The sequence below is a fragment of the Saccopteryx leptura genome, chromosome 2 (assembly GCF_036850995.1).
Source record: "Saccopteryx leptura isolate mSacLep1 chromosome 2, mSacLep1_pri_phased_curated, whole genome shotgun sequence".
Taxonomy (NCBI): Eukaryota; Metazoa; Chordata; class Mammalia; order Chiroptera; family Emballonuridae; genus Saccopteryx; species Saccopteryx leptura.
In genome coordinates, this window is record NC_089504.1 from 72,215,342 (window position 1) to 72,236,667 (window position 21,326).

Below are 21,326 nucleotides of genomic sequence, written 5' to 3' on the forward strand. Positions count from 1 at the left end.
AGGTCACCAGCTTGAGTGAGAGCTCATCTCGTTTGAGCAAGGCTCACCAGCTTGAACCCAAGGCCACTGGCTTGAGCAAGGGGTCACTCATTCTGCTATAGGACCCTGGTCAAGGCACATATGAGAAAGCAATCAATGAACCACTAAGTGCTGCTACAAAGAATTGATGCTTCTCATTTCTCTCCCTTCCTGTCTGTCTCTATCTGTCCCTCTCTCTGTCTCTGTCACAAAAATAAAAAACAAAACCCCAAAAAACAAAACAAACAAACAAACAAAACCCATCAGGGCAACATTGCATGAGCCACAAAGACAATAAGAGATCGAGAGCTCGAGTTTTGCATACGTCTTAGAAAGTGTATGGAGAATCTGTGTTTCTCTACAATAACAAAAAAACCCCAGAAGCTGCTTGTTACAAAAGAGGCTGTATGTACGAAATACAGAGATATTACTTCACTTGCAATCAGATTTCTGATGAGACATAGAGATAACACAGAGAGAGGGGCATAAAGGGGATTGGAAAAGGCTGCAAGCAAAAAAGGAAGGTGAGACAGAGAGAGGGGTCATCTCTCAGCATAAATCCACAGGCAGAGACAGAGTCACACATACAGGAGAGGTTCAAGGCCTGTGTGCCTGCCTAACACATGAGAGCAATGAGAGCCGAGAGTGCCTATCGCTGGGGCCCCTGGCACCTTACTCCTCAGACTTCAGCATGTGGTGGGGCTCAGGGAGGATCAGAGACCAGCTAGGCAAAAGATGTGAATCTTAGACTTACAAAGAAAGGGCTTTTCTACTTTTTAAATAATAATTTCAACAGTGTATACATTTCTACCAAGTTTGCTTTTTCTTATGTGTTCATATGGTAAGGTTATTTTAACATATAATTTCTCAGAAATGTCAAAAGTCCATTTTTTATACTAATGCTACATCTGAAACATAAAAGAAAATAAATTCTTCCATTTCATTCAAATAATTTCTGTCCTCACAAATTATAAGTAGCTGTAAAATATATTAAAAAGGCTGGGCAGAGCATCGCCCCCTGGTGGGCGTGCCGGGTGGATCCCGGTTGGGTGCATGCGGGAGTCTGTCTGACTGCCTCCCCATTTCCAGCTTCAGAGGGATATAAAAATAAATAAATAAATAAATAAATAATAAAAATATTAATAAAAAGGCAGATATTGGGAAAACACCTGTGTTCGGCTTGCTCACGTGTACTTTGCATGATTAGTGCATGAGCACATGGCAGCACCATGTGTTTGTAGTCTATGTAAGGCTATGGGTGCTTTGACTCAGCATGGATTGCGGATTGCCTACCCACCACTGCAGGGTTCCATTTTGTTGTTCATTCACCTGCTGCCTGGAGAAGCGGTTTTTCTCCTGCCCATTTGTTCATCCTCCATTGCAAGACTCTATTAAACAGGAATGGCCCAATGCTTTTCAGCTCCACAGGTCCTCTACCATCTGCCCGAATCTAATGTGAAACTGCCTTGCCTTGGCTACCAGCATTACATAGTGGGCAGGATTCGGATCAGGATTGCACGAAGCCACTAAGGGTGGAAGAGAAGTGTGGCTGTCCCCTATGGCTCTCCTTTTGGGGATCATGGGCTGGTTGTTTTTTTTTACAGCCCTGCAAGCAGAATCTGAAAGCTCTGTGCAAGAGGCTGTCTGAGGTCAAAAGCTTCAGGATGAGCTGCAGACTGAGAACCAACAATAGCTTGAACTACAACAGTTGCTGGAGAAGGAAAGAGACTGACCACTTTTGAGAGCTGCAGTGTGAGATGCAAGCTGACACCAATGGCACCTGGAACCGAACAGTCGCTAGAAGCAGAACACTGACAAAGGCAGTTGTTAGGGAAACAACTGTGTGTTCAAGAGCTCAAGCTTACACTTCAGGCTGAGACCTGGTAACACAGAGCTGAAGCAGTGGCTGAAGAAGGAGCTGCATTCACGCTGGCAGAGTGGCTCTCAGTCAGCAGTTCTAGCTGTTTCCAACTCTTCTGAGGAGGAGCAGATTCGGGCTGAAACTGTCATTGGCAGACTCAGAGCCTGGCCAGTGATCACCCAGAAGGTAAAAACCCAGTAGCCTAGAGTGTCTCAGAGGCAGGCATAACCCTCTCCACAGGTAGTTGAGCACTCTGTGGTCAAGCCCTACACCCAGACAGAGTTGATGGAGTTAGGGGTACAATTTGGGCAGAAACCCACCGAGTCCCTGGCAGCTTGGTTGCTGCAGTTATGGAATATAGGGGTGGATGGCATCATGGTCTCCAGAACAGAGATGGAGAAATTGGCTGCCACTACCACACATTCCTCCTTGAGGCAGCATTTTCAGGACTGTTATGATAACCCAGGAAGCCATACCCTATGAAAATGGGTGGCGGTTGTCAATTATATGGTCTGACAGAATGCTGGGGACTTGCTGGGGGCACTAAGTTGGTGGCAGTTGTATAGTGAGCTGCAGTATGTCCTCCAAGAACTAGGTATGAGGAATGCTGCTTTCAGCCTGAGGTCCCATGGGCCAGATGAGGAAGTGTTTATGGCAGAAATGAGAGACCTTATTCTTTATAGTGTGCCGTCAGCCTTTTTGGGTCACTAGTGGCTATCTTGGGACCCTGTAGTGCACCAATGCAAGTCCCCTGCTGCCCATGCTGTCCCCTCCCCCTACTAACAAGAGAAACGGGCCTGTAAAGGTAACCTGAACACAGTTATGGGTAGATGTGATTGTGGCTGGGGCAGATGGGCAGAAATTAGATAGCAGGCCTAATAGAGTCCTGTTAGAGTTTTAGCAGCAGCTTAAGCTGCAACAGAGGTTCAAGCCACTGAAAAGCGAGGGAAGTGAGTGGCCCTGGAAGCTGCCCAGAAAATGGCTGGCATTCAGGTTTATGATTTCAAGATTACACGTTGGAGACAGCTGAAGGAGAAGAGGATTCCCAAGACATTATTCCAGTTTGAATAGGAGGAAGGCCAAGGGAACCATCTAACAAGGACGGGTAGGGCATGAGGCCCCATGTGGAATCAGTCTAATGTGCAACAGGTATTGATAGGTGCTTTTTGCAGTAGCAGCAGCAGCAGCAGCAGCTAAGAGAGCTGTCAAGGTAGCATAGGCCTTGAGTGTGTTTGACTTCAGCAGGCCCTGTAAACTTGGACCTCTGAGGGGTTTGAATGGGCCTTGTAGCAATGGACAGAGTGCTTACGGAAAGGTGCTAAGGTCCATTATCAAAGAGCTGTATGGCTAGTTGCTTGTGAACCTTTCCTTGGTGATTTGTACAGACAGCTGGGCTGTCTATTGTGGACTGATCATCGAGTGGTACAATGGACTCTTGAAGCAGGGACTGTGACAAGAAGGGTCTCTGTCTCCATTTCTGGATGGAAACTTTGCTTGTGGATAGTAATTAGAGACCCTGATAGGCTAACCCAGTACCTGTGGAAGCCCTCCTGCACCACACAGCTGCTCCCATCCAGTTACAGAGATGCAACAAGGACACTTTCTTCAGTGGCATAACCCTGGATAATATAGGCCCTCCCACCTACTATGCAGCAGGAGGATGGGGGGGGGGGCTTCCAGTTAACTCTCTGGTCAGAGTTCTCAGGGAGACATTGTAAAGGGCACCTTTGTCATTATTGTCATTTTTGGAATAGCTTATGCTTTTGTAATTCTGTTGCTGCTATCTGTACTGTTTCTGCAATGTAACATACCTCAATCCTCACACAGGGACCATTGCAGAAGACACTTGTCATGTAGATAGTGAGGTGAGCAACCCTAAAGGGGTGAATTGTTGGGGAAAATCTGTGTTAGGCTTGCTTGCTTCTACTTTGCATGATTAGTGCATGAGCACATGTCAGAGCCACATGTGTCTAGTCTATGTAAGGCTACGGGTGCTTTTACTCAGCATGGATTGTGGATTTTCTGCCCACCATTGCAAAGGACCATTCACAATTTCCTCTGCCTGTTTGCTCATCCGCCATTGTGAGACTCTATTAAACAGGAATGGCTCAATGCTTTCCAGCTCTGCAGTTCCTCTGCTATCTACCTGAATCTAGTGTGAACCTGCCTGGCATTGAACACTGGCGGAATAAAGAGAAATTAAAATTTGAGTTTTGGTCCTCTTTGGCTCTCATTGCTACTTATATACAAAGGTTAATGATATTCAGTAATTGAGAAAATTTGTGAACCCAAACCAGCCTGTAGGGATCTGAGAAGTTGACGAGCTGTCCTAACAAGAAGATGGCCAAATTGAAAATTAACAAGTCTTCTTAAATCCTTAAAATAAGTGAGGGCAGAGCAACTCAGTACCTTAAAAAATAGACAGACAGTCAAAGATAGAGAGCTACAACTTACCAGAGAAGAAACATTCTCCTAGCTGGTGCCAGGTATGGAAACAAGAACTTCAATCGACAAATTGCTGGAGGCTCAGAATGGTCTACTTCAAGTGTTGAAAGTTTCAGGGAGACCCAGGAATTAGGTCTCTGGCCCCCACACTTTTGGAGTTCTTACTAGGTTCTCCCACTGTCTCTGTGAGAAAAAATCCTGTGCTTCAAGCCTGGGGAGGAAAAAAGAAACTACATACTTGGAAATACACCAGGACATGTTATACTTCTTAATGAGGTCAGCCTTCAGGAGAAGCTAATTAACTACATATTAACCAGCTGGGGTATTATCAGAGCCTAGTTGATCTGGGGGAAGAGAAATAGCCTACTCCTTGTGGCTACCTAATTCCAGCCTGCTCTAGCCATCCCGCCCAACCTAAGCAGGGAAATACTGACAAGCACCAGTGAAGCTCACAGCACAGAGGCTCACATGCACTAAAAGACTGAGACCTAATCAGGGGTTACAGAGCTCTTTTCAGCCCTATTGCTAACATCTCATCAACAGCATTTCCTTTTCCTCAATACATAATGTCCAGTTATCAGGAAAAAAAATCATAAAGTATACCAACAGGCAAAAAAACAAAGAAAAACCCACACCGTTTGAAGAGAAAACATAAAACTAGGCATGGCAGGAATGTTAGAATTATCAAACCAGTCACAGAAAACAGCTTTTAATAACCTAAAAGCTGTAATGGATAAAGTAGACGGTATGTGAGCAGAAAGATGGAAACCCCAAGAAAGAAAGAAACAAAAATGCTAGAGATAAAAAACACAGTAAAGCTGTAACAAAAATATAGTATGTCTTTTCCGGGCTTATTAGTAGGGTGGACAAAAATAAGAAAAAATTTTGGCCTTGAGCATTTTTAATAAGATCTTTAAAACTGAAAACCAAACATAAGAAAAGATTGAAAAATATAATAGACTATCCAAGAACAGTGCAATAACTACGAAAGTAAAGCATACACATAATTGGAATAGTAGGATAAGAAAGAGAGAAAGGAAATATTTAAATTTGTAATGACTAAGGCTTTTCTCAAATTAATCTCAGATACCAAACAGAAGATCCAGAAAACTCAGAGTACACCAAGTAGAATAAATGTCAAAACACTACACAAACGCATACCATTTCAAATTACAGAAAAAAAAGAAGTAAATAAAATAATTCTGCAAAAAGACAGAGGTAGGAAAAAAAAAACAACAACAACACAACTTTCCCCCACAGGAAAATAATGCAATCAAGAAGGGAGTAAAGCCTGACCAGGCGGTGGCACAGTGGATAGAGCGTCGGACTGGGATGCAGAAGACCCAGGTTCGAGACCCCGAGGTCGCCAGCTTGAGCACGGACTCATCTGGTTTGAGCAAAGCTCACCAGCTTGGACCCAAGGTCGCTGACTCAAGCAAGGGGTTACTCAGTCTGCTGAAGGCCCACGGTCAAGGCACATATGAAAAAGCAATCAATGAACAACTAAGGTGTTGCAACAAAAAACTGATGATTGATGCTTCTCATCTCTCTTCATTCCTGTCTGTCTGTCCCTATCTATCCCTCTCTCTGATTCTCTCTCTGTCTCTGAAAAAAAAAAAAAAAAAAAAAAAAAAAGGAGTAATGAAAAATAGTTAAAGCATTAAGAAGGGGGAAAATTCATTAGTGTAGTATTCTGTATCCTTCAAAATATACTTCAAAAATGAAGAAATAAATATTTGTCAGACAAACAAGAATTGAGAAAATTTTTGCTAGTAGACTTGCCTCTTTTTTTTGTGACAGAGAAGAGATAGACAGACAGAAAGGGAGATGAGAAACATCAATTCTTAGTTGTGGCATCTTAGTTGTTCATTGATTGCTTTCTCATAAGTGCCTTGCCCAGGGGACTACAGCACATATAGTGAGTGACCCCTTGCTTAAGCCAGTGACCTTGGGCTTTAAGCCAGCGAACTCTGAGCTCAAGCTGGTAAGCCTGTGTTCAAGCTGGTGACCTTGAGGTTTCAAATCTGGTTCTTTTGCATCTCAATCCATTGCTCTGTCCACTTGGCCATAGCCTGGTCAGGCATAGCAGACTTGCATTGAGGAAATGTTTTTTAAATTTTTTCAGAACAAAGAAAAATGATATATATTAGATAAAGATATACATAAAGAATAGCATTACGAAGTAAGAGAAGATAAAATAAAAACTTTTGTTTTTTATTTATACTTAATAGATGTTTGTTCAATATAATAGCAACAATGTGTTAAATTATGTTTGTGTATATATAATTACATATGATTATACATATGTATATATAAGTGAAATATTAATAGATGACACCAATGATACAAGGAATGAAAAAAAATTAAGTTATCTTGTTATTAAAAGATATTTATATTACTGGTAAGTTAGTAGAGTGTTATTCAAAAGTAGAATTGGATTAGTTGTAAATTTATATCACACACTTTAGGGAAATCACTAAGAGAAGTAGAAAAATAACTATAACTTTTATGTTAAGGAAAGAAAAAATATGGAATCATATTAAATGCTCCATTAAAATCATAAAAGGCAGAAACAAATTTAGAAAATATATAAAAAAAAAGAGCAAGGGCAACAAATAAAAACTGAAAATATAAATATGAATCCAACTTTCAATAATTTCTTTGAACATCAAAGGTCTAAATGGACCAATTAGAAGTCTTGTAAGACTGGATCCAAAAATAAACCTATATGTGGTGTCTAAAAGAAAAATGCTACTAAATATATATAAAGATACACATAGATTAAAAGTAACTGGATGAAAAAAGATGCACCATAATACCACTAATTGCAAAAAAGTGGGAGTAAATATATTAATTTTAAATAGGATAGACTTCAAAGAAAGGAAATTTATCAGGAAAAATGAGGAGCATTACATAATGATGAAGAGGTCATATTTCTAAAAATAATTTTAAGATTCTTTGAAGTATATGTGCTTAGCAAGTAAGTATTAAAATAAATTAAGAAAAAATCAGACATATAGAACTGCAATAAGGAACATATGACTCTACTATTACAGTATTATTCCCCTCTATCAGAAATAGACAGACCCACTATAAAGAATATCAGTAAGATCATAGGTGAATTCTCAACACTATCAATAAATTGAATATAAAGGACATTTTGAACTACTTCATAAAACAGCAGCAGAATACTTATTATTCTAAATTTCATATAGAACATTTACCCCAATAGACACATTTTGAGCCATAAAACCATAAAACATACCTTTAAAAATTTAAATTAACAGAAATAATGAAATGTCTGCTCTCAGACCACAATAAAATTAACTAAAAATCAATAATAGAAAGATGCATGAAAAATATAAATACTTGAAAATTAAACAACATACTTGTAAGTAACACATGGATTAAAGAAGGAAGATAAGAAATTGAAAATTTTAACTAAATAAAAATGAAAATATAACTTATTAAAATTTGTAGGATTCAGTGAAAAAAGCAGTACTTAGAGGAAAATTAATAGCACTGAATGTATAAATTAGTAAGAAGAAATATATAACATAAATCATCTAAGATTTGACCTTAGAACTAGAAAAAACAGAGCAAGAGAAGATATAATAAAAATAGAAAAAAGTCTATGAAATTGAAAATTTTATCTAATAGCATTTGAGAAAATCAACAAAGTTGTAAGCTGATTCACTGGAAAGATCAATTCAATAGATATGCCTCTAACCAGGATATTGCAGAAAAAAAAAAAAAAAACAAGGGAATACAAGTTACTAATATTAGAAATAAAGAGGGACTGCACTACTGGTCCCATGAAAATTAAAATATAATAAAGGAATATTATGAACAACTCTATCCTAAAAACTTAAAAACCAAGAAAAAATAGACCAGTTCCTTTAAAGACAAAATTTGCCGGACTCACACATGAACAAATATACAATTTGACTAGGCATATATCTATTAAAGAACTTGAATGAACAATTACTAGCCATTCAAAACAGAAAATACCAAGGCCTAGATGAGTTCACTGGTAAAATTTTTTAAAAACATATAAGAAAGAAATTTTACCAACTCTTTATTACACCTTTCTGAAGAATAAAGGCAGAGGGAATACTTCCTATTTCATTCAAAGAGGCCAGCGCTTAATACTAAAAGCAGACAAAGAAATTACTAAAAACTAAGTACAGACCAATTCCTTCCATAAACTTAGAAGCAAAAATTCTGAACAAGATATTAGCAAATCATATACATAAATGTATAAAACTAATTATACACTACAACTAAGGGTGTTTTATCGCTGACATTCAAGGCTGGTTTAGCATTTGAAAATCAATTATAATTCATAACATCAACAAGCTAAAGAAAAAAAGTACATGATCATATCAATAGGTACAAAAAAATTTGATAAAATCTAACACTCATTCACAATAAAAATTATCAATAAATGAGAAACAGAGAAAAACTTTTTCAACTTGATAAAGTATATCCATAAAGATCCTACCACAAAGATCACACTTAATGGTGAGAAACTCAAAGCTTTTCCATGAAGAACAGACAAAGATGTTCCCCCTCACCACTCCTTTTCAAATTGTGCTGAAAGTGTTTGCAAATACAATAAGGCAAATAAGGAAACGAAAGCTATACAGATTTCAAAAGAAGTCACAAAACTCATTATTCACAGATTACATGACTGTGTATGTAGAAAACTCAAGAGAATGAACAAAAGACCTGAAACTAAATAGAGATTATAGCATTTTTTAGAATTTAATATACAAAAGTAAATTTATTTCCTGCATACTAACAGAGAATAAGTAGAATTTGAAATTAAAAGTACAATAGCATTTACTTAGCTAGCATGCCCCCAAATATAAACTTTATTAGATTTTTAGATAAATCTAACAAAGATGTACAGATCTATATGATTAAACTTCAAAATTTATAATGTAATCAAAGAATTAAATAAAGGAGAGCTAGTCCATGTTCCATGGAAAGGGAGACTCAGCATTCTCAAGATGTCAGTTCTTCCCAGCTTGATCTATCAAAATCTCAGCAAGTTATTTTATAGAGATCAACAAACTGATTCTAAGGTTGCTGTGGACAGGCAAAAGCCCCAGATTAGCCACATAATAAAAAAACACAAAGTTAGAAGATTGATACTACATGACTTCAAGATTTCTTCTAAAGCTATTACAGTAACCAAAATAGTATGGTATTAATGAAAGATTAGACAAATAGATCAAGGAAGAGAACAGAGAACTCAGAATTGGAACCGTATAAATATAATCAACTGATTTTTGACCAAACAGCAAAGATAATACCATGTAGCAAAGCTAGGGTCTTCAACAAATGGTGCTGAAACATAGCAGACAGACACACACACACACACAATATATATATCTAGACATAATCCTTACACCCTCCCCCAAGTCTGTCAAGTACCTAAATGTAAAATGCAAAATTATAAAACCCCTAGAAAATAACATAGGAAAAAATCTAGGTGACCTTGGGTGTGGGTGGAGTGCAGAGCTCATCCCTAGCAGCTGTGGCTGATGCAATGCTATGAGAACACGCCAGCTCCCAGAAGCCTCCTGGGCATACTCAGGAAGGAAGCTTGCCCGCTATAAGGAAGTGACTCGGTGCCAACCATGCAGCTCCCTGATCTTTTCAGCCATTGGTATGAACAACATGCTGTAACACCCTATAGGCTGAACTCATGTATATAAGCTAGCTTACTTCCTGAATAAAGTGAATCTTCATCACTGAACCTGGTCCCCGGAGTCGGGTCTTTGCGTCTCCGTTGTCCTCACCCCCGGCAGGACTTGTCCACACTTCGGTATTTTTGATACAACACCAAGGACTTGGTTCTTAAAAGCAATAACAGATAAGCTTGACTTCATTAAAATAAAATAAAAAGTTCCATTTTGTGAAAGACAATATCAAAGAATTCCAAGACAAACCACAAACTGGGAGAAAATATTTGCAAAGATATTTGATAGGTGTAATATCTAAAATATTCAATAGGCAATAAAATCTCAGATATTTCTTATAGCAATATTTTTTTCTAATGTATTACTCCAGGCAAGGGAAACAAAAGAAAAAAATAAACAAATGGAACTACATCAAACTAAAATGTTTTTGCATAGCAAAGGAAACCATCAACAAAATGAAAATACAACCCACTGAGTGGATGAACATATTTGCCGTGATATAGCTGATAAAGGCTTAATATCAAAAATTTATAAAAAGCTTATAAAACTCAACACCAAAAAATGTATTTTTTCTTAAATTAGCTTTAAAATACCTGTTGCATAAAATGGTCTAAAAAGAGAAAAAAGAAAAGAACAAATTGAATGAAAAAATTGCAAGAAGAAATTAATAGTGAAAAAACAAGAAGTCCTGTATGAACATAAAATTATAGTTACTATAATGATAATAACAACTATAAAATTATACAATAAAACCATTTCTATTTTTCAGGATAGAAAAATCTGAAAGACTGACAATTTATTCTGTTGGCTAATATATAGAAAATGTTACAACCTCTATTAAGTAGAGTATTATTTACTTTTATAAATATAAAACAATATAATGCACAGGCTTATTGTTATACTATTTTTATTACAGAAAAAAATGGAAATAATCTTCACAAAGCTTCAATATGATAATAGATAACTAGTTGTATAAACTTTGATACATGTACACCAGGGTGCACAAATTAGTTATAAAAATAAATAAAGAAAATGTTTATTGTGGATTTATTTCTATAATATATTGTTAAGTTAAATTCAGGTTCTAGATATTTTATATAGTTGGCTATAATTGTGTACAATATAAGGTATAATAACAGAAATGTGTGTTCTTGCAAAAAAAGATATTGCAGAAAACATTGAAAATTATTTGTTATGAAGAGGGCCAGAAGAAAGAATAGAACTGGTATAAATGAAAGTAATGCTTCTCTAAAGATACCATTTTAGAAAGTTTTTATTTTTAAACCATTTCTTTGTTTTACAGAGTAAAAGTATATAATTCAATTTTTTAAAAAATTGCAAGACTCTATTTCTGATATTATATTAAATAAGTTAACAGAACTACATCTCAGTTATTTAACATAACTGCAAAGAGAAATAACTTTTATAATAAATTTTAACATATTACTTTAACTGCACATTCTTTGTAGGCCATATTCAAAGGACAATGGAAATTGCCAAGGAATCTTAAGCTATAATATTCATATTCTAACTTCTTTTTATAATTTTTAAATTTTATTTAGAAAATTGACTTTAACATGGTGACATTGATGAAAAAGAGTACATAGGTTTCTTGGCCCTGGCCCATCGGCTCAGCAGTAGAGCATCGGCCCAGTGTGTGGAAGTGTCAGGTTCGATTCCTGGCCAGGGCACACAGGAGAAGCGCCCATCTGCTTCTCCACCCTTCACCCTCTCCTTTCTCTCTATCTCTCTCTCTCTTCCCTTCCCGCAGCCAAGGCTCCATTGGAGCAAAATTTGCCCCAGGCCCTGAGTTACAACTCCATGGCCTCTGCCTCAGTTGCTAGAATGGCTCAGGCTGCAATGGAGCAACGCCCCAGATGGGTAGAGCATCACCCCTGGTGGGCATGCTGGGTGGATCCCAGTCAGACACATGCGGGAGTCTGTCTGACTACCTCCCCACTTTTAATTTCGGGGAAAAAAAGAGTACATAGGTTTCAAGTAAACATTTCTATAACATTTAAACTGTGGATTATGTTGTATACCCATCACCCAAAGTAATATACACTTCCGTCACCCTATATTTGTCCCTTTTTACACCCTTCCCTCCACCCCCTCCCCTTTCCCCTTTTCACATACCCCCTTCCCTCTGGTAACCACTTCACTTTTATCTATGTCCATGAGTCTCAGTTTTATGTAACACCTATGTGTGAAATCCTATAGTTCTTAGCTTTTTCTGATTTACTTATTTCACTCAGTATAACATTCTCAAGCTCCATTCATGTTGTCATAAATGTCACTATATCATCATTTCTTATGGCTGAGCAGTATCCCATTGTATATATGTATGACTTCTTCTTTATCCAATCCTCTGATGAGGGACACTTTGGTTATTTCATGTCTGGCCACTGTGAACAATGTTGCAATGAACATGGGATATAAAAAGCCTTTGAAATTATCATAGGATAACACAAATAAACACACATGTCAATATTACTAGTATAATGTTTCATATTTGAGAAAAAATAAATATAACATTGATGAAGGTCTAAAAATGTTTCAATATTATATATAAGTTGAGAATGTTACTAAAACTTGGCTTTTAAAAAATATAAATTTAAAAACTTCCAGTTTAACTTTAACATGTACAAACTTGAAAGTTTTTCTCCCTCTTTTGTGTGTGTGTGTGTGTGTGTGTGTGTGTGTGTGTGTGTGTGTGACAGAGACAAAGAGACAGAGAGAGAGAAGGATAGGGACAGACAGGCAGGAAGGAGAGAGATGAGAAGCATCAATTCTTCATTGTGGCACCTTAGTTGTTCACTGATTGCTTTCTCATATGTGCCTTGACTCAGGGGCTACAGCAGACCAAGTGACCCCTTGCTCAAGCCAGTGACCTTGGGCTCAAGCCTGTGAGCCTTGCTCAAACCAGATGACTCCAATCTCAACCCAGCGACCTTAGGGTTTCAAACCTGGGTCCTCTGCGTTCCAGTCCAATGCTCTATCCACTGCGCCACTGCCTGGGTAGGCATTTTCTCCCTTTCTTAAACCAGAAACACCTGAACAAACTAAAAATCAATCACCTATCTTGGACTCATCAGGAAATTGGGGTTGCAAGGCAAAATGTCTCTTTGAAAGTCAGGGAGGCAGGTAAATCCATTACCAGCTGCTGGGATGACAGCTGGTAAGCTCCTCACCTAGAGAAGAAACAGGTGAAATGGTAAACTTGGTAAACTCGTAGAAAGAGTTATAAGGGAATTTTGATAAATTATTACAAGACAAATATAAAAATAAAGGACAGAGTGAGAAACTCTTAGGGTCTAGAGTCTTGGAAGATTACAAATATCTGTGAGTTTCATCTCCAGGAAACAAAACATATTCTCAGGGTGAAGAAATGCCAAAAAAAATGTCTCTTCCTGAATCTGTCATAGGAGATAACAAAGGCCTACTCTCCAGAAAAAATACCTTCTTAAAGCCTTATTGGACCCTGGAAAGAGTATTTTTTCAACACTAGCCCCATCTGGCTTGCCTGTCTCACTGATGAAGATAAAAGCTAAATAAAAAATAATAAAAAATAATATAAAATTAAAAAAATAAAAATGCTTACAAAAGCTATACCTCAGGAACACAGTGCCACTAGAATACTAAACTTAATCATAATTTTATAGAATGCTTTTCCTTCCCCAGACCTAATTGCACATAACCACATCTAGTATAATAATAGATATGCAAGTCTCCATCTAAAGAATAATTATTAAGGAAGTCCAAAGACAGCATGAACAACCAAAGCAGGGATTCTAGAAGACATTGAATTTTCTGGTGCCTACAGCTATAGCAAACATTATAAACACAACTTCTAGTCATAATGACATAAATGCTCACACTAAGGTCTATTTACCTAAATTTCTAGTTCCTTATACATCCTGTCTGGCATTGAATAAAAAATTAAAATTGTGTTAAAAGGCAAGATGAAACAGTCTGAAGAAACAAAGCAAGCATTAGAAACAAACAGATGTGACAAAGATGTTGGAATTAATAGGGGATTTAAAATAACTATGATTAATAGGATGAAAACTCTAATGGAAAAAGTAAATAAATTATAATCACATCTGAGAAACACAAAAATTACGATAGGAATGCCAAAGATGAATTAAAGACTATGCTGAGAATCCAAAAACTCACATTCATAGCTGACGAATGCTATAATAAACTTTTCAGTGGACTCAACATGTCCTAGAAAAGAATCAATGATTTTGAAGTGATGCCAATATATATACCTCCCAAATTGAAATGCAGAGATAAAAGAACAATAAAAATATAAAATGTAACATCCAAGAAATATGGGACAATTTCAAAAGGTGTAATATAAAACTGACTAGAATATAAGGAGAAGACAGAGTAGAAAAAATGTTTGAAGCTTTAATGGGTGAAAATGTTACAAAATTAATAAACATATATCCAGGAAGGTCACAGTACATAAAGCAGTACAATCCCCAAAAATTTATACCTAGGACAATCAAATTCAAACTACAGAAAAACAAGGAGAGAGACTCCAGAGAAAAAAATTACCTAAGAAACAGAAATAAGAAATACAATTGTTTTCTCATTAGGAACCTTCTAAAAAAGAGAGTCATTATAATATATATATATATATATATATATATATATATATATACACACACACACACACACACATATACATACATATATATAATTTAATATTGATATATATAAAATAAAGTGTGTGTGTGTGTGTGTGTGTATATATATATATATATATATATATATATATATATATATATATGAAGTGTTGAAAACAATATTTATCAGTGTAGATTCTTTATCAGGAAGCTAATCCTTTATAAGTGAAGGAGAAATAAAGATTAAATATAGATAAAATTCAATCTTTAATTTTTCTTATTCTTAATTAAGATAATCCAAAAGATAACTTTCTCTGAAGTACAAATAGTAATAACATATTGGGTGACTATTGAATATGGATAAGTTGAAGGAATGACAGCAATGCCATAAGGAATAGAGTAGGGAGAAATTGGAAATATTCTGTTATAAGCTATACCTATCACAGATGAAACAGTATAGTGTCATTTGAAGGTGCACTTATATTAGTTGAAATATGTATTGTAAATCACTTAAGAAGAGAGAAAGAATTAAAATTAATATGCTAACAGCAGAGGTTATCAAATCAGATAAAGCATGGAAGGATGAAAAAACAAAGAACTAATTACACATACAACAATTATAAATATAGTAGATATTAGTCTAACTAAATCATTAATCACTTTAAATGTGAATGATATCAATTCTACAGTTATAAAACAGACAATCAGAAAAAAAATTTTAAAAGACAAAACTATATATTGCCTTCAGAAAATCCAATTTTAAATATTAAGTTTCACATAAGTCAAAAGAAAAGGATTAAAGAAAGATATATCATGGTAATCAAAAGAAAGCAGATGTAGTCATATTAATTTAAGATAAATTAAGCTTTGGAACAAAGAAATTAATCATAGATACAGTCACTTAATAATGATAAATGGGTCAATTCTGCCAGAAGATATCGAAGTCTTTAATGTGTATGCATTTAACAACAGAGAAACAAAATATTTGGAAAAAAATTTACACATTTTCAAAGAGACATAGACAAATCCACTAACATTCTAGGAATTTTTGCAACTTTCTATGCCCACTAATTAGATAATTCAAATGAAGGAACCAGATCTCTGAAAGACACAAACTATTGTACCAAAACCCACATAGTGAAAAAAAGATAATCTATAAAGGCCAATATTTATTAAAGGAATTAAATCAATAACTAATAATCTTTTAAGGAGCAAATAACCACATCCACATGGTTTTATTGGTAAATTCTTCCAAATGATTAAGGAAATAATGATATCAATTTTATATAGTATCTTATATAATATAGAAGCATAAGGAAAACTTCTTAATTCATTCTATTAAGTTATCAGTAACTCAATACCAAACAAAATACTTTAAGACAAGAAAAAAAACCTGTGGACTGATGCCTCTATAGATGCAAAAAATCCTCAACAAACTATCAGCAGATAAAATTCAGTAATATTTCAAAAACAATTATATCCTACACCCAAATGGGATTTATTTTAGGTATTCAGGGCTGTTTCAACATGCAAAAATCAATGACCCGCCACATTAACAATTGAAACAGAAAGATAATTTGACAATATCTAATATTCATTAAGAATAAAAACTCTCAGCATACTTGGAATAGAGGAAAACTTTCTCAACTTGATAAAGATCATCTATAAGAAGATAGTTAACATTATATTTAATGGTGAGACACTCTATGCTTCCCTTTCCTCTCAAGGATGAGAACAAGTCAGAAGTGTCATTTCTCATTATTGTTATGCAACACTGTGCCAGAAGTTCTATGTAGTGTGGTAAGACAAGAAAAAATATACATACAGAGTGGGAAGAAAACAGTAAAACTGTCCTTAGTCTCAAAAATCAGGATATTTGTAGAAATTCTCAAGAATCAATGAAAAAAATTCATAGAACTAATAATGCAGTACAACAAGTTAATAGGACACGAAGTTATATAAAAGTTAATTACTTTCTATACACTAGCAATAAAAAATTTGAAGTGAAAATCAATAGCATTTATAAGAGCATCCCAAAAATAAATATATAATATAAATTGAACAAATTATGGGTAGAATCTTTATGTGAAAACTACAGACTTCTAATTTAAAAAATCAAACAAGATTTAAATAAATGGAGAGATGTTTCATGTTTGTAGATTGGAAGACAATAGTATATCAATTCTCCCCAATTTGACGTGCAGGTTCAATACAATCTCAACCAAATTCCCAATAACCTGTTTTGGCAAGTAGTATGTAATTAATTTGCCTTCTAGGAAGTGAAGTTTAATTCCATACTCTTTAAGTGTTGTCTTCATATTTTGACTTCTCTCTAAAGAGTATTTTATGAAAATAGGGAAGAAGGCACCTCAAAAGTGGAGAAATATGACAAACCACTACCTCAGCCAGGAGATCAAGGTTAATAGCAACTGAAAGATAGGATCCCATGTACTCTTGATGTAATGTGCTAAAAACGTCACTTCGCCTTTGGTCTTCCTTAGAAAATCCCATAACCGCAGTCTCATCATAAGGAAAACATTAAAATTTCTAAGTCTAATTGAGACCATTCTAACTGAGAAACTTTCTACGGCGTACATGCACAGCACTCCCCATGGCTTTCAAGCTCACTAAAAACAAGGCATGTCTGGGAAACTCTTACAGCCAAGCAAAGCCTACAGAGACATGGTGACTAAATACAATATGGTATCTTGGATATGATCCTGGAACTGCAATGGAACACTATGTGAAAGTTAATAAAATCTGAGTTAACAAAATATTTTATTCAATATTCTTCTCAGTCTAGAGCAAAGCCAATGTACAAAGAATTATTAGTGTTTATGTAAATCACATACCAATGAGGTGCAGACTTTTGGTAATAATGTTTCAATATTGGTTAATTAATTATAAGAAATACATCAAACAAATGTTAGATGTTAATTGAAAGAGGAACTGAATTCAGTCTAAGGAAACTACACTCTTTGCAACAATTCTGTAAATTTATTATAAGAAAAAATTCCTTTAAAAATATATTATGTATCTGTTCACTAAAAACATCTAAAAGCAATGACGCCTCAAGTGCAATTAGCATACCTAGCACACTGGTCTGAGTTTTCAACTACCATTTGCCACTAAAACAAACTTGAATACCTTGAGAAATGGCTGAATATAGATCTATGGCATAAAAAAATGCAAGTGAGACTGATGTATTTTGTTACACATGAAGTATTCAACCACTAAAGGAATCATGTAAAACAAAACTGAATGCTGCTTGAAAGAGCTCCTGTTGGTCACTTCTGGTGCAATTTGAGCATCAAAATAAACAGTTATAGCCCTGGCCGGTTGGCTCAGCGGTAGAGCGTCGGCCTAGCGTGCGGAGGACCCGGGTTCGATTCCGGGCCAGGGCACACGGGAGAAGCGCCCATTTGCTTCTCCACCCCTCCGCCGCACTTTCCTCTCTGTCTCTCTCTTCCCCTCCCGCAGCCGAGGCTCCATTGGAGCGGGGATGGCCCGGGCGCTGGGGATGGCTCTGTGGCCTCTGCCTCAGGCGCTAGACTGGCTCTGGTCACAACATGGCGACACCCAGGATGGGCAGAGCATCGCCCCCTGGTGGGCAGAGCCTCGCCCCTGGTGGGCGTGCCAGGTGGATCCCGGTCGGGCGCATGCGGGAGTCTGTCTGACTGTCTCTCCCTGTTTCCAGCTTCAGAAAAATGAAAGAAAAAAACAAAACAAAAAAAAACAAAAACAAAATAAACAGTTATAGTAATCATTAAGTAATAAAAAGCATGTAAATTAATACCAATATATAAGAAGACATATATTGAGATAGGAAGAGAAAGAACATTCTATGCATGTTTAGTTCACTTTAATTACTAAATAATCCAAAACATTTAAGAAACTCAGAGCAGTGATTAATTTGAACTTCACTAGCACAAATTTAATCTTTTTATGTATATACATTTATACATACACACACACACAAATATAAACACAAATTAAGATTTTAGAAACAATGTAAACTCTGCAGGTAAGTACATATATCAGAAGTATTAATTCAAAATTAGGCATTTAAGCATCTTGAATCATAAAGAGTATTTTACTGTATTTAGTAAGAATAAATTGAACTAAAACATATATAAAGTATTCAAAAATGTACCAAATACACAATATTTTATATAATTATTATTTAATAATAATCATAAAATCAAAATGGTTTGAAAAGACATAGTGCTTTTTTCATTTGTACCTATTCTCTAGCTCAGTTGTTTTTAAATAATTTTTCTCATAAAATTTACTGTATATATTTTCATCTGTAGTATATGTAGCTTATTTAAAGGACATACAGATGCAATTTTTTATACCAGTAATTTTCACCTTAATTTGAACCTGGCTTTCAAGAAACATGTAATCCTAAATTCTCTAGTATATTAAAAAACATTTCACTGTTTTCATTTCATTATATGATATTGCACAGGTATTATTTCTCATCCCTTAGGCTTGTTTCAGCAAGATGCACTTCAGAAAATGTGATTCACTTTTCCCTGGTATATAACATTACTGGGTACATAGAATTATGTGTTCAATGAATCATTTGCAGGTTCACTTTTTATTAAAAAATTTTTTGTTCAATATTCTTTTCAGTCTAGAGCAAAGCCAATGTACAAAGAATTATTAGTGTTCACGTAAATTACATGCCAATGAACATAACCAATTGAATATTGAATCTCTAAGAGGCAATGATAATTATTTGTTTTTAATTAACCATTTTGATTATAAGCAAAGTTTTTCAATAAGATTAAAAAAAGGTATACATGCAACATACAATAGTATCATAGTATATTAATATAAACTTTGTTCTACACATTTTTATTGGTAACATTTTTATTATAGACATATTTTATTTTATAGAAATATATTATTATAAAATATTTATTATAGAAATAATTTTAAAATTATTACATTAGAGTACTAGATATTCAACTTCCTACTACTTTTTTTTACCATTCATTATGGTGATCGATATGAACAGATTGCAAATATCAGATGTTTGACTTCCTATGCTTGGAAATTTCCATGCTTTGGTCTTAAAACTTCCAACAGTGAAAGTGGACATCATGATAAATCAAATAAAAAATTACTTATATAGTGGTAAAATTAGTCAGCTAAAATTGAATATTTCAGGTTAAAAGAAAGTTGAAAATGTATCTCTCTCTTTGTGTTTTCTTCTTCAAGTACAAAATGTGATTCCTTAGTAGTCTCAGACCTGTGGAAAAAAAATATCAAGCAGATGGAATTGAATACATTTGGAAAGGTCTTCATAAAGGATTCCAAAATGAAGGATAATAAACACTAAGACCTTATTATTATGGTGACATAGAAAAACTTCATCAGTTCAACAGTTTCATATAGTTTTTGTATTTCCAATCTCCTGCCTAGAAAATGATCCACAAATAGGAGAAAGGGTGAAGTGGAAAAGAACTTACATTTATTAAGTACCAGCTGCTGTGTTTAAATCCTTTATATTCTCGACTATTTAGAGATAATAAACCCCATTTAAAAATTTTTTAAAGAAAGTTTATCAAAAGGTCGCAAAGTAATTTGCAGAACTCAAATGCTGAATTTAAATCCACCTAGACATTTATAGAAGGCAACAAGTTACCTTATTAACAATTCTGAGCATAGGAAGGATTCAAAGAAATATCTTGAATGAATATGACTCTGAAATGCACTATGGTCAAAAGGATACCAGTTTGCATTTTAAATACTATATAACACAATTTAAAATTAACACTGTAATAAGAGATATCAATTTTACAAATCTAACATAAGCATGATAATTGCTAAGACAATGATATATTTGAGAAAGTATTCTACACTTATAACCATCTCTGTCATCTTCACTGTATACCAAACAAGGAAAGACATTTGTAAATTATAGTATGAACAATTCTGTAGCAAACACTGCTACTATCAGCATGAATTTTTTTCCTTTTACCTTTCAGTAAGGAACCTTCCAAATTTAATTTAGGCATATGACTACGTAGTTATCATCCATTTCTTTATTCTCTTGCATATAAGTATGTCATTGACTTAAGCCCATGCTATGGGATGTGCTAGCAGGCATCCCCAAACTATGGCCCGCAGGCCGTATGTGGCCCCCCGAGGCCATTTATCCGGCCCCCGCTGCACTTCCAGAAGGGGCACCTCTTTCATTGGTGGTCAGTGAGAGGAGCACTGTATGTGGTGGCCCTCCAACAATCTGAGGGACAGTGAACTGGCCCCCTGTGTAAAAACTTTAAGGATCCCTATATGTGTGTAAATTCTGATGATAGTTACACTGAATTTCCTTCATAATATTTCCTGGGGGATGGAAGATAGATAAAGCAATGGGTCCTCTTCACCCATGCAGATAAGGAGACTACTCAGCGGAATGACACCACAACAAGAATGCAACCATGTTATGGTAACCTGGGCCCTTGAAAGGCATTGCTGAGGACCAGTGCCCTAACAGCCTACATTGCTCAACAACTAACTGCATGTGCAAGAGAATAAGCAATCTGTGTAAACTGCCATTCAAGCAGTTTAGCTGATAATTCATTAATAAAATATTAACTATGTTTTATTTTTCTACTCCTTCTGTTCTCCTCTTCTTGGCCCTCT

General features: G+C 35.4%; 1 pseudogene; it reads right to left on the minus strand.

The window, feature by feature from the left end:
* Positions 1-1,616: 1,616 nt before the first annotated feature.
* Positions 1,617-21,326, minus strand: part of LOC136391382 (small ribosomal subunit protein mS35-like) — a 75,721-nt pseudogene continuing 56,011 nt past the window's right edge.